Genomic DNA, 13718 nt, shown 5'->3' on the forward strand with positions numbered 1-13718 from the left:
TTATGTCTTCTCAAAATAACATGGCCAAAGAAAATTCATCCCTACAAAATCATATAGTTTGGTCATGCTCCATTTTCGTCACACAAGAATGCTCTCATCATTCACAACCCCGATGGCAAGCCAAGAAATTGTTTCACACTTTAGTAATCTCAAACTTTTTTCAACTTTCACGCAATAGATGAGCGTGAGCCATGGATATAGCACTATGGGTGGAATAGAATATGATGATGGAGGTTATGTGGAGAAGACTAAAAGGAGAAAGTCTCACATTGACGAGGCTAATCAACGGGCTAGGGAGACGCCCATCTATTGATGTCAACGCAAGGAGTAGGGATTGCCATGCAACGGATGCACTAGAGCTATAAATGTGTGAAAGCTCAACAAAAGATACTAAGTGGGTGTGCATCCAACTTGCTTGCTCATGAAGACCTAGGGCATTTGAGGAAGCCCATTGTTGGAATATACAAGCCAAGTTCTATAATGAAAAATTCCCATTAGTATATGAAAGTGACAAAACAAGAGGCTCTCTATCATAAAGATCATGGTGCTACTTTGAAGCACAAGTGTGGAAAAAAGGATAGTAGCATTGCCCCTTTTTATTTCTTTTTTTCTCTTTTTTTTCTTTTTATTTTTTAGGCCTTTCTTTTTTATTTGGCCTTTCTTTTTTTTTACTTTTTTATTTGGGACAATGCTGTCTTAATGATGATCATCACACTTCTATTTATTTACAACTCAATGATTACAACTCAATACTAGAACAAAATATGACTCTATATGAATGCCTCCGTTGGTGTACCGGGATGGGCAATGAATCAAGAGTGACATGTATGAAAAATTATGAACGTTGGCTTTGCCACAAATACGATGTCAACTACATGATCATACAAGGCAATATGACAATGATGAAGCGTGTCATGATGAACGGAACAGTGGAAAGTTGCATGGCAATATATCTTGGAATGGATATGGAAATGCTATAATAGGTAGGTATGGTGGCTGTTTTGAGGAAGATATAAGGAGGTTTATGTGTGATAGAGCTTATCATATCATGGGGTCTGGATGCACCAGCGAAGTTTGCACCAACTCTCAAGGTGAGAAAGGGCAATGCACGGTACCGAAGAGGCTAGCAATGATGGAAGGGTGAGAGTGCGTATAATCCATGGACTCAACATTATTCATAAAGAACTCACATACTTATTGCAAAAATCTACAAGTCATCAAAAACCAAGCATTACGCGCATGCTCCTAGGGGGATAGATTGGTAGGAAAAGACCATCGCTCATCCCCGACCGCCACTCATAAGGATGAGAATCAAAGAACACCTCATGTTTGAAATTTGTCACACAACGTTTACCATACGTGCATGCTACGGGACTTGCAAACTCCAACACCAGTATTTATCAAATTCACAATTAATTAACTAGCACAACTTTAATATTATCATCTTCGTATCTCAAAACAATCATCAAGTATCAAACTTCTCATAGTATTCAATGCACTCTATATGAAAGTTTTTATTATACCCATCTTGAATGCCTATCATATTAGGACTAGTTTCATAACCAAAGCAAATTACCGTGATGTTTAGGACTCTAAAAATAATATAAGTGAAGCATGAGAGTTCATCTATTTCTACAAAATAAAACCACCACCATGCTCTAAAAAGATATAAGTGAAGCACTAGAGCAACGATAAACTACTCCGAAAGATATAAGTGAAGATCAATGAGTAGTCGAATAATTATGCAACTATGTGAAGACTCTCTAAAATTTAAGAATTTAAGATCTTGGTATTTTATTAAAGCATCAATCAAAACAAAATAAAATAAAATGACGCTCCAAGCAAAACACATATCATGTGGTGAATAAAAATATAGCTCCAAGTAAAGTTACCGATGAACGAAGATGAAAGAGGGGATGCCTTCCGGGGCATCCCCAAGCTTAGGCTTTTGGTTGTCCTTGAATATTACCTTGGGGTGCCTTGGGAATCCCCAAGCTTAGGCTCTTTCCACTCCTTATTCCATAGTCCATTGAATTTTCACCCAAAACTTGAAAACTTCACAACACAAAACTTAACAGAAAACTCGTAAGCTCTGTTAGTATAAGAAAATAAATCACCACTTAGGTACTGTTGTGAACTCATTCTAAATTCATATTGGTTTAATATCTACTGTATTCCAACTTATCTATGGTTCATACCCTCTGATACTACTCATAGATTCATCAAAATAAGCAAACAACACATAGAAAAACAGAATCTGTCAAAAATAGAACAATCTGTTGTAATCTGTTTGTTTCGAATACTCCTGTCACTCCAAAAATTGTGAAATAAATTGGTGGACCTGAGGAATTTGTATATTAATCATCTGAAAAAATAATCAACCTAACCGCACTCTCCAGTAAAAATGGCAGCTAATCTCATGAGCGCAAAAGTTTCTGTTTTTTACAGCAAGATCGCAAAGACTTCACCCAAGTCTCCCCAAAGGTTGTACTTGGCACAAACACTAATTAAAACATAAAACCACATCTAAACAGAGTCTAGATTAATTATTTATTACTATACAGGAGCAAAAAACAAATAACAAAAATAAAATTGGGTTGCCTCCCAACAAGCGCTATCGTTTAACGCCCCTGGCTAGGCATGATGATTTCGATGATGCTCATATGAAAGATACGAATTGAAACATAAAGAGAGCATCATGAAGAATATGACTAGCACATTTAAGTCTAATGCACTTCCTACGCATAGGGATTTTGTGAGCAAACAACTTGTGGGAACAAGAATCAACTTGCATAGGAAGGTAAAACAAGCAAAACTTCAAGATTTTCAACATGTAGAGAGGAAACTTGATATTATTGCAACTCCTACAAGCATATATTCCTCCCTCATAATAATTTTCCGTAGCATCATGAATGAATTCAACAATATAACCATCACACAAACCATTGTTTTCATGATCCACAAGCATAGAAAATTACTACTCTCCACATAAGCAAAATTCTTCTGATTCATAATAGTGGGAGCAAACTCAACAAAATAACTATCATGTGAGGCATAATCCAATTGAAAATTAAAATCATGATGAAAAGTTTCATGGTTATAATTATTCTTTATAGCATACAAGTCATCACAATAATCATCATAGGTAGCAACTTCCTTCTCATAATCAATTGGAACCTCTTCCGAAATAGTGGAATCATTACTAAATAAAGTCATGGACTCTCCAAATCCACTTTCATAATTATCACAATAAGATTCAACACCTTCCAAAATAGTGGGATCATTACTTACTAAAGTTGACACTCTTCCAAACCCACTTTCATCAATATAATCATCATAAATAGGAGGCATGCTATCATCATAATAAATTTGCTCATCAAAACTTGGGGGACAAAAATATCATCTTCATCAAACATAGCATCCCCAAGCTTGTGGCTTTGCATATCATTAGCATCATAGATATTCAAGGAATTTATACTAACAACATTGCAATCGTGCTCATCATACAAAGATTTAGTGCAAAACATTCTAATGCATTCTTCTTCTAACATTTTGGCACAATTTTCGAAATCCTTATTTTCATGAAAGATATTAAAAATATGAAGCATATGTGGTACCCTCTAAGGGAGTCCTGTACTAAGGGGTCCTCGGGCGTCCGACCTGTTATCCATGGGCCAGACTGATGGGCTGTGAAAACATGAAGGCCGAAGACTATACCTGTGTCCGAATTGGACTCTCCTGGGCATGGAAGGCAAGTTTGGCGACCGACTATGAAGATTCCTTCTTATCTAAACGACTCTATGTAACCCTAGATTCCCTCCCCGGTGTCTATATAAATCGGAGGGGTTAGTCCGAAAAGGATATATTCATTACCATAGTCATACATGCTAGGAGTCTAGGGTTTAGCCATCACGATCTCATGGTAGATCAACTCTCGTAATACTCATTGTCGATGTCAAAACCGGCGGATCTCGGGTAGGGGGTCCCCAACTTTGCATCTAAGGCGGATAGTAACAGGAGGCAGGGGACACTATGTTTTACCCAGGTTCGGGCCCTCTTGATGGAGGTAAAACCCTACGTCTTGCTTGATTTATTCTTGATGATATGAGTATTACAAGAGTTGATCTACCATGAGATCGGAGAGGCTAAACCCTAGAAGCCAGCCTATGGTATGACTGTATGTTGTTCTACGGACTAAAACCCTCCGGTATATATAGACACCGGAGGGGGCTAGGGTTACACAAGGTCCGTTAAAAAGGAGGAGATATACATATCCGTATTGCCTAGCTTGCCTTCCACGCCAAGTAGAGTCCCATCCAGACATGGGACGAAGTCTTCAATCTTGTATCTTCGTAGTCCAATAGTCCGGCCAAAGGATATAATCCGGCTGTCCGGAGACCCCCTAATCCAGGACTCCCTCAGTAGCCCCTGAACCAGGCTTCAATGACGATGAGTCTGGCGCACGGTGTTGTCTTTGGGATTGCAAGGCGGGTTCCTCCTCCGAATACACCACAGAAGAGTTTGAATTTCAGGATTGTGTCCGACCCTGAAAACTAAGTTCCACATACGACCGTAGAGAGAATAATATTTCCACAAATCTAATCTGCTGACACGTTTCAGCAGCATGACATCACGCCATGGCCTGGTAATTATTCGAACCGTTTTTCCCTTAACCAGCCCCACACATAACGCGAGGCGGTTTCTTGACACGTCTTGTCAAAGCAGAGATCGTGTTCCCCTTATTAGAGGATTCTCATCAATACAGACGTGGGTAACCCAACCGCGCCTAGGACTCCTAGATTTTAGGCAAGTCCCAAACGGCCACGAGGAGGACGCTTGATATTCACCCTCTTTATAAAAGGGACAAGGCTTTTACTTTTTTCCTCCCGTGCTTAATCGAATCGTTCCCCTGCCTCGAGTTCTAACACCCAAAGCCCAGATCAGGTGCTTCGGACCTTCAATCATGTCCAGATCCAGCCTCTAGGGCCGGTGGATGCCCTCCTCCGTCACGGAAGAGGATATCAAGAAGTTGAGGGAGGCAAGATACCTGACCGCCAAAGTTTCGCATCGGCTGCCTGCCCGAGGGCAGGTCGTCCCTACTCCTGAACCCAATGAAGACGTCGTGTTCATCTCCCACTTCCTCCAAGGACTAGGCCTCACTCTGGATCCCTTCGTTAGGGGTTTGATGTTCTATTACGGGCTAGATTTCCACGATCTAGCCCCGGATTCCCTTCTTCACATCTCGACATTTATTGTCGTATGTGAGGCCTTCCTCCGCATTACCCCTCACTTCGGCCTGTGGCTCAAGACCTTTGATGTGAAGCCGAAGACGGTCAAGGGGTAGCATGCAACATGCGGAGGTGCATTAATAAGCAAGATCACTAGAGATCCATGGACAAAGGGTTCCTTTCTAGAGGTGTCCGGATTATGGCAACGGGAATGGTTCTACGTCACCGCTTCCAGAAGTGCCAAGTGGGTAGCTTCCCCCACCTTTCGCTCGGGCCCTCCACCACAACTGATGTCATGGATCAGCAGGGGGCTGAGCTGGGGTCCAGCCAAGGATGTGCCCATACTACAGAGCCGCATCCGAGATCTCTTCGAGGGAGATTTTAGTTTGGTTATGGTAGTGCAAGTCATGCTGGTTCGTCGAGTCCAGCCTTGCAAACGCCGACCCCTCCGTATGTCGGAATTCAACCCAGAAGGACCGCACACTATCAGAACTTCCTCGGCCTGACGCACGAGGAGTTGTACAAATCGTTCTTCGGACCCCAAGCAGAGTGTCCGGACACTACCGAGGATGTGGGCCTAAGCAGCAACCGCACTACGGCCCAAGTAAGTAATCCCACAGCCGAAAACACACCCCCTTTTTATTTATCATGACATCATTCTGAAGAGTCGCTCTTTGACCAGGACTGGATAGCAAAGGCGAAGATGATCCGGTGTTTGGCCCCCTTCCTGAAGGCTTGGACAATCCGGTGCTGGAAAAGATGCTCGAGCCAGAACCCTGCCCGGTGCCCTCAAAGGAAGATGAAGGGGGGAATAAAGAGGGCGAAAGCGGGCCTCCACCGCTACCTATTCCAACTGAGGGAATGAGCGTCTTCGTGAGGGAGGATAACCAAGGGGAAGAATCTGACGTTCCCTCGCCCCGGGGGAGGAAGAGGACTACCTCTGTAGATCCGGAAACCAAAGTTTCCAAACGGGAGAAGAAAATTTCACCAGAGGGTCCTGCCTTGGAGGGTGCTCTTGCCGCACAAAGTCTGTGCGGGGATCAGCCCTCTAACGAGCTGTAAGTAATCAAAAAGTATTTAGTAGTGAAGATATACTACCTACCTTTGAGGAAAATGACCGAAGCATTTATCTTGCAGTTTGGATCTTAGCCCTTCTTAGCTGAGCTCATCTTCAGGGGATCTTCTTCCGGAGATGATGGAGAGCGAAACGCCTCCCCCGGATTCCTCGGCTCAAGAAGCGGGCGACCTTGAAGTGTCGTCGCGGAGGGTCACTCCGGATCCGGTGAGGCCAGAAGATAATCCTATGGTCGCCTGAAGTCCCCAGTATCCGGCTCTTGAAGAGAGCAACCAAAAGAATCTGGCACCGTTTGGTATGCGGTCGGACACACTGAGGGATCTGCTAGAGCGAGCCACTATCTCAGAAGAGCACCGTACATTGATGGGTACAGTGATTGAAAGGATTTCGTCCGCCAAAAGTGGGTTGCATGAAGCCTTTATGAGTCTACTGACGGGCTTTGAGGTACGTGAAATGATGTACATTTGTGATAGTACCGCACATTTTTAGGTGTGCCCTGTGTAGATAGTAGCCCCTGAGACTCTGGTTGTCATCGAGAACTGCGGCGAATAGAGGATCATAGTCCCAGGTAATAACCAGATTGCCTTTATGTGCAGGTGTATGAAGCTCCGGTGGCTAGCCGGACTGATGGGGTTGCCGAACTAAAGCGGCGACTGGATGCGGCGCATGCCGACATCGAGCTTGTTAACAAGCGGCTTGACGAGGCATAGGGTAGGTGATGTTTATAGTGAATGTCACATAGTAAGAGCAGCGTGATGCCAGTATCTTTAATATGTTGTGACTGCAGATGGAGCTGCCACCGTGGAGGACCTTCGGACGGAGCTTGCCCGAGCCAAGGAGCAAGCAAGGAGTTGTAATGCGGCCGCTTTGAAGGCGGCCGAAGAGTTGAGAGCCGAGAAGGCCGCGGATAGCGAGAGCAAAGAGAAAATGGCCAAAATGGCTGTGAAGTTAAAAGACACTGCCGACCGCTGCCAGTTTCTTGAAGAAGAAAACCGGGCGAAGGCTACGGACCTCGAAAAGGCCACAATGGCGACCAAAGACACCCGCTCTGCAATGAGAGCAAAGGAGGAACTGCGTGAAGCCGGGGACATTGTGGCTGGGAAGCCCTTTATGCTGCGGAGGAAGTTCGGAGATCCACGGTATGCCCCTCTGGATCGACTGTGGAGTTCGGCCAACGCATATCTGGACTTGGCAGTGAGCACTGTCAATGCGGCCGAATACTTCCGAGATCAAACAGATCGTGAAGTGGACACGCTATTCTGGTCGCAATTTAACGTTCCAGAGCGTCCGCTTCCATTGACTGATCAGCTTGCCGAATGGGCCGAACTCAATAGATTGTCCGGACTCGCCATGAGGTCTGTCGTGGATCATCTGTGGCCGGAAAGGCCAAGCCGAACAACTATTTTAGCTTGGTGCAGCAGTTCCTTGGTGCGGTGCCACGCATTAATGCGATGAAGAGGTCGGCGTGCATAGAAGGCTCGCGGATGGCCCTTGCCCGTGTCAAAACATACTGGGCGGAGATGGATGCCACCACTGTCGCGGCGCAGGGTTCGGCCATAGGCCGAGTAGCTGCCGAGCACTATTTTGAAGAAGTTCTTGAGGGCGCTCGTTCGGTAGAGGCCTAGTGCTCAAAGAATGTTATGTTTGAGTGACATGTATTCCCATTGTAAAAACAATGTTTTATTGAATTTATCAAGGCTGTATTTATACTTTTGCCCAAAAGTATTGTGATGCCTCCTGTGCGGCCGTTTATGTATACATGTATATAACCTAACAGATTGCAGTCGTCGGCTTCAGCCCCCACGCATATAATGCGGGGGTGTTCGCAGAAGACGCGTATTCACACTTAATCCAACGTCTTGGTCCTAATAAGGAGGTGATAGTGCCGCGAACTAGGCAACCGGACTATAATGCTTTAACACTTTCACTTAGCCATTGGAGTTTGACAGTGGGGCTACTATATAGCCCCTGGTGGCTCCGCACTCATCCGGATTCGGGGTGCGTACATGCCTGGCCGGGAAACGGCCCTTCGTTAATGCGGAGGAATCCCGAATATTCCGATAGGTCATCGAGTGGTTGACCAGTCTCACGCTATATCATGACAGTCAGTTTTCGGCTTTCTCTACTAAGGTGCTCGTCCGGATGAACCAGTGCACAATCGTAGTAGTTCTCCTAGTGCCGCCTTAGCCGATAGAGCGGAACGTAAGGCAGCAAAACACAGGAGCCGGGCAAACCCAACATTTGACCAAAGGCATGATTCGGAGCTGATGCATATAAGGCCAAACTCGCGACGCCGAACACTCCCTAAGGTATTCGGTCTTTTATGGTGTAAACTGGGCCTAAACAGTGCCCTTTGTAATAAGCCCCTGGTCTCCAGGTACATGCATTATTATGATGTGGCCACATGCCAAGACGTCAGCATCCTTCTCAGTTGTACTGAGAATTCAAGGGATGTGTAGCAACAAGAGATAGTAAAAAAGGTTTACACAGGGTCTTAATCTAAAAAGAATCCTTGGAACGGGTTCCTGCTGCACGTCTGCGCCCGTGTCTCCGTTGTGCTGTATCTTGGACGGGTGTAGCACGATGGTCATCTGTAAAAGAGAGGAACTTAGTTGAAAAGTTGTCGCGCAAAAAGGTAGGTAATACTAAAGAAACCATGTACAATGCAAGATGAGTAAGAGTGAGCCTAATTGCCACTTGTTTGCGCATGTTGAGCCCCTTGTATTGTACTAGGGGTATGGCCATCAAACCTGTATTAATTACATATAGCTGCGCCGGACTCGTCTAACCGTGTCCGTGGTCTTAACGACCTGTCGAATGCTTGAGTTGGTGAGGCCGTTTAGTGTGCGGCTGCCAAGGCGGCCGCACTGTCTTCGACGCTCAAGGAACGCTCAATATTTCCATTTACTGTTATGATGCTGCGTGGACCGGGCATCTTAAGCGTGAGGGAAGCGTAATGCGGTATTGCATTAAAGCGAGCGAAAGCTTCACGTCCGGGTAGTGCTTGATAGCCACTTTGGAACGGAGCGATGTGGAAGGTTAAATTTTCATTGCGGAAGTTATCGGGGAAGCTGAATATAACCTCTAGTAGCAGGGAGACCTTGGAATGAGCCTCTGGACCTGGCGTTACTCCTTTAAAGGTAGCATTGCTGCGGCAAATATTTGTTGGGTCTATCCCCATTTTGCGGGCTGTGTCCTGATATGTCAGATTTAAACTGCCGCCGCCGTCCATCAGGACTGGTGTGAAGTGGTATCCGTCAATTATTGGTTCTAATACCAAGGCAGCCCATCCTACATGCAGGATACTTGCCGAGTAATCCCGATGGTCGAAGGTGATCGGTTGGGACGACCAGTGGCGGAGCTCTGTGGTGATAGGCCCTCGGGCATGTCTTTCTAGGGGTGCCGCTTTGTTTTTCCCCTTTAACACATGTAACACGTTGACTGTTTTGACTTCTGGTGGGAATTTCTTCTGTTCCCCCATGCTTTTCTTGCGAGGCTCATCCTCGTCTTTGCTTGGTGTATCCTGCCCCTTGTGCTCGGCGTTGAGCTTGCCGGACTGTTTCAAGACCCAACATTCTCTATGGGTATGATTTGCAGGTTTATCAGGGGTGCTATGGATCTGACATATTTAGTCCAGAATTTTGTTTAGGCTGGACAGTTCATGTATGTTGCCTTTGAAGGGCGGCTTTTGCTGACCTGGTCGAGAGCTTCTGAATCCGGCGTTTACCGTCGTGCTCTGCGGGCTGTCTTCCTTATTCCGGCGCTTATTTTTGCTGTGTCGTGATTTCCCGTTTCCATCCCTGACTTCGGATGTACTTGGGTCACTGGTGCTGCATCGGGCTAACCAGCTGTCCTCGCCCGCGCAAAAGCGGGTCATGAGGCTTGTTAATGCTGCCATTGTTCGCGGCTTTTCTTGGCCGAGGTGTCTGGAAAGCCATTTGTCTCGATCGCTATGCTTGAAATCTGCTAAGGCTTCGGCGTCCGGACAGTCGACTATTTGGTTCTTTTTAGTAAGAAACCTATTCCAAAGCTTTCGGGCTGACTGTCCGGGCTGTTGAGTTATATGACTCAAATCGTCTGCATCCGGTGGTCGGACATAAGTCCCTTTAAAATTTGCCCGAAAAGCGTCTTCGAGCTCTTCCCAGCTTCCAATGGAGTTTTCGGGGAGGCTTTTAAGCCAGTGCCAAGATGGCCCTTTGAGCTTGAGGGGTAAGTACTTGATGGCGTGGAGATCGTCTCCTCGAGCCATATGGATATGGAGGATGTAGTCCTCAATCCAGACCCCAGGGTCTGTTGTTCCGTCGTACGCCTCTATGTTCACGGGTTTGAATCCCTCTGGAAATTCATGGTCCAGCACCTCATTGGTGAAACATAAGGGGTGTGTAGCACCCCTGTATTTTGGTGGACCATGGTGTTCGGATGTATGTTGTGTTGCATTGCATGCTGGAGCGTGCTTGTGTGGTCCGTAGATGGATCTGGTTGTGCCGTCCTTTTGATGCGAGCCCTCGCGTGGATCGCATACTGGCTTAAGTGCGGCGTCGTTTGCCGCTCTACATTGGCCACGAGGTCGTCTATCCGATCGGATGGCCGTTTTATTTTTTAGTTGCGGAGGATCTAAGGCCTCCTCATCGAATTCAGGTAGCAACTTTCGCTTCGGGTAGCTCTTCGTGTGGCGATTACTGCGGTACTTCGCTGCAGTGTTGAGTACTTCACTCCATCTGATTTTGAGTGTGTCTTGTGCAGCCCTGAGCCTTTGCCTCTACTTTTTCAGACTCCTCGCAGTGGCAACCAACCTTTGATGGCCATTCTATTGCTCCGGGTGCCTGTCCGGTGTGATGCCGTCCGGACTGTTATCTTCGAGGGGGTTGGGTTGTTCGGCTTGATTTTCCGTGTTGCCGTGGTCGGGCAATGGTTCACCCTGCTCTAACGCTGGGTCTATATGATCGTTATTTCTGCCGAGGCGGGATTTGGAGCGGCGGCGACTGCTTCTCGAGGGAACAACCCTTCGTTGCATCCTTCCGTTCCTCGTTGTCGTTTTCTTTGGGTGTGTCCACCATGTATACATCATGTGATGAAGTGGGCGTCCAGTGCCCTGTGGGCGGTGGTTCCTGTTCATCTCCTGCATCGTCGTCCATACCGTTGATGTCTTCGGAGTCGAGGTCCAGCATGTCGGTTAGGTCGTCGATAGTGGCTATTAAGTGGGTGGTGGGTGGGCGGTGAACTTCTCCGTCATCCGCATCCCAATCCTGCCGAACATAGTTTGGCCAGGATTCTCCTGACAAGGAGAGAGACCTTAATGAGTTCAGTATGTCGCCAAAGGGTGAGTGCTGAAAAATATCCGCGGAGGTAAACTCCATGATCGGCGCCCAATCGGATTCGGACGCAGGAGTCCGTGGCCGGAGAAGGATCCGGCAGTTCGGCAACACAGCTCTCATGAAAGGTAAGGTCGATATTCGGTTCGACCGCCGCTGAGTATACGGCCTCCGTGGCGGGGTCTATCCACCCGTCCATGGATAGCGCAACTGGTTCCGAATTGAGGGTTGGAGTGGTTGCCGGTGCGATCTTCTGAACACTGTCCGATGGTAGAGCTAAATCATACTCATCGTGGCCGTGTGGCGCATAAGGCAGGGGCTCGAATCCGTCGATGATCAAGTATCCGTGGATATCGGCTGTGTAGTTTAAGCTTCCAAACCTGACCTGGTGGCCAGGGGCGTAACTTTCGATCTTCTCTAGATGGCCAAGCGAGTTGGCCCGCAGTGCGAAGTTGCCAAATATGAAGACCTGTCCGGGGAGAAAAGTCTCACCCTGGACTACATCGCTATCGATGATTGAAGGAGCCATCAAGCCTAATGGCGACGACACAGAGGAACTCTCAATGAAAGCACCAATGTCGGTGTCAAAACCGGCGGATCTCGGGTAGGGGGTCCCGAACTGTGCGTCTAAGGCGGATGGTAACAGGAGGTAGGGGACACGATGTTTTACCCAGGTTCGGGCCCTCTTGATGGAGGTAAAACCGTACGTCCTGCTTGATTTATTCTTGATGATATGAGTATTACAAGAGTTGATCTACCACGAGATCGGAGAGGCTAAACCCTAGAAGCTAGCCTATGGTATGATTGTATGTTGTTCTACAGACTAAAACCCTCCGGTTTATATAGACACCGGAGGGGGCTAGGGTTACACAAGGTCGGTTACAAAGGAGGAGATATACATATCCGTATTGCCTAGCTTGCCTTCCACGCCAAGTAGAGTCCCATCCGGACACGGGACGAAGTCTTCAATCTTGTATCTTCATAGTCCAACAGTCTGACCAAAGGATATAATCCGAGTGTCCGGAGACCCCCTAATCCAGGACTCCCTCACTCATATTCATCAAGATCAATCAAGCATGAAGTAGGGTATTACCTCCATAGAGAGGGCCCGAACCTGGGTAAACATCGTGTCCCCCATCCTCCTGTTACCACTGATCCTAGACGCACAGTTCGGAACCCCTACCCGAGATCCACCGGTTTTGACACTGACATTGTTGCTTTCATGGAGAGTTCCACTATGCCGTCAACGAAAGGCTCGATGGCTCACCTTGTCCTTAAAGACAACATCACCTCCGGGGGAGCTCTGGTCCCAGGCCAAACCCTCCAGCTGGGCGGCTTTACTATGATCGCCCGTTCGGTCGTTGAGCCAACGATGACCTCTCGGGCCATCGAAAACCCCCTTTGCATCAACTCCGAGCACTCCAAGAAGATGGATCCGACGGAGTTTTCGTCTTTGAACGAACTCCTAGATCGCATGGCCGCTTTGGGAATAACCACAGACTACGATCGGATCAGGCCTAAAACCGATCAAGGAGAAATCGAGACCCTACTGGTCACCCACTAGATTGCGGTAGTCGTGGAGCAGGACGGCGAGTCTTCTTCTATACCGAAGACGGACTATGTTCGGATCGCCTATCAGGAAGAGCCGGATACTCACCCGCGAAAGGATGCGACCAGCCCTCCGAACATAGCATCGGACGACGGTCCTAAACAATCAGAAGATATTCCGGAACCCGGATTGTTAAGCCCGGAAGGTCGTCAGACTTCGGATAATCGGTCAGGTTGGGGTTCGGATTTAATTCCACCCACCCACCCGGACATAGACGCTCTCATGAGCATAAAATAGCAGCCTCAGGAAATGGTCCACCACTTCTGGGCCAGATTCCTCCTTGTCAAAGACAAGGTAAAAGATTGCCGTGACGAGGACGCAATATCAGCATTCTGTAACAACTGCGCGGACGAAGGAATCCTCAACGCCATCAATAGCCGCCGCATACTGAAATTCACTGACTTAGCAACCCTCGTACAAAAGTACAGCGTGATGGAGAGCGTCTGGAAAACTCAATCAGCTCGCTGGGAACCGTCAGTCCCAACTCAACTCTC

This window comes from Triticum urartu, chromosome 3A (assembly GCF_056163025.1).
Source record: "Triticum urartu cultivar PI428250 chromosome 3A, HENAU_Tu73, whole genome shotgun sequence".
Lineage (NCBI taxonomy): Eukaryota > Viridiplantae > Streptophyta > Magnoliopsida > Poales > Poaceae > Triticum > Triticum urartu.